This window comes from Neoarius graeffei, chromosome 3 (assembly GCF_027579695.1).
Source record: "Neoarius graeffei isolate fNeoGra1 chromosome 3, fNeoGra1.pri, whole genome shotgun sequence".
NCBI classification, from domain to species: Eukaryota; Metazoa; Chordata; class Actinopteri; order Siluriformes; family Ariidae; genus Neoarius; species Neoarius graeffei.
In genome coordinates this window covers 64,393,317-64,394,778 of record NC_083571.1, presented here as the reverse complement: position 1 = coordinate 64,394,778, position 1,462 = coordinate 64,393,317, and positions in this window count along the sequence as shown.

Here is a 1,462-nt window from a genome sequence, read left to right as displayed (position 1 = left end):
CCTTGACAGGTGCCAGTGTAATGAGATAATCAATGCTATTCACTTCACTGTCAGTGGTTTTAATGTTATAGCTGATCAGTGTGTACCTTTTTGAGTCTAAAAAGTACAACCCCAATTCTAAAAAAGTTGGGACACTGTGTCAACTATAAATAAAAACAGAATGTGATAATTTGTAAATCATGGAAACCCTATATTTCATTGAAAATAGTACAAAGACAACAGATCACATGTTGAAACTGAGAAATGTTATTGTTTTTTGAAAAATATATGGTCATTTTGAATTTGATGTCAGCAATGCATTTCAAAAAAGTTGAGACAGGGGCATGTGATGCACTGTGTTGCATCATCTCTACTTTTAACAACACTGTGTAAACATTTGGGAACTGAGGAGACCAATTGCTGTAGTTTTGAAAGAGAAATGTTGTCCCATTCTTGCTTGATATACAACCCCGATTCCAAAAAAGTTGGGACAAAGTACAAATTGTAAATAAAAACGGAATGCAATAATTTACAAATCTTAAAAACTGATATTGTATTCACAATAGAACATAGACAACATATCAAATGTCGAAAGTGAGACATTTTGAAATTTCATGCCAAATATTGGCTCATTTGAAATTTCATGGCAGCAACACATCTCAAAAAAGTTGGGACGGGGCAATAAGAGGCTGGAAAAGTTAAAGGTACAAAAAAGGAACAGCTGGAGGACCAAATTGCAACTCATTAGGTCAATTGGCAATAGGTCATTAACATGACTGGGTATAAAAAGAGCATCTTGGAGTGGCAGCAGCTCTCAGAAATAAAGATGGGAAGAGGATCACCAATCCCCCTAATTCTACGCCGACAAATAGTGGAGCAATATCAGAAAGGAGTTCGACAGTGTAAAATTACAAAGAGTTTGAACATATCATCATCTACAGTGCATAATATCATCAAAAGATTCAGAGAATCTGGAAGAATCTCTGTGCGTAAGGGTCAAGGCCGGAAAACCATACTGGGTGCCCGTGATCTTCGGGCCCTTAGACAGCACTGCATTACATACAGGCATGCTTCTGTACTGGAAATCACAAAATGGGCTCAGGAATATTTCCAGAGAACATTTTCTGTGAACACAATTCACCGTTCCATCCGCCGTTGCCAGCTAAAACTCCATAGTTCAAAGAAGAAGCCGTATCTAAACATGATCCAGAAGCGCAGACATCTTCTCTGAGCCAAGGCTCATTTAAAATGGACTGTGGCAAAGTGGAAAACTGTTCTGTGGTCAGACGAATCAAAATTTGAAGTTCTTTATGGAAATCAGGGACGCCGTGTCATTCGGACTAAAGGGGAGAAGGACGACCCAAGTTGTTATCAGCGCTCAGTTCAGAAGCCTGCATCTCTGATGGTATGGGGCTGCATTAGTGCATGTGGCATGGGCAGCTTACACATCTGGAAAGACACCATCAATGCTGAAAGGTATATC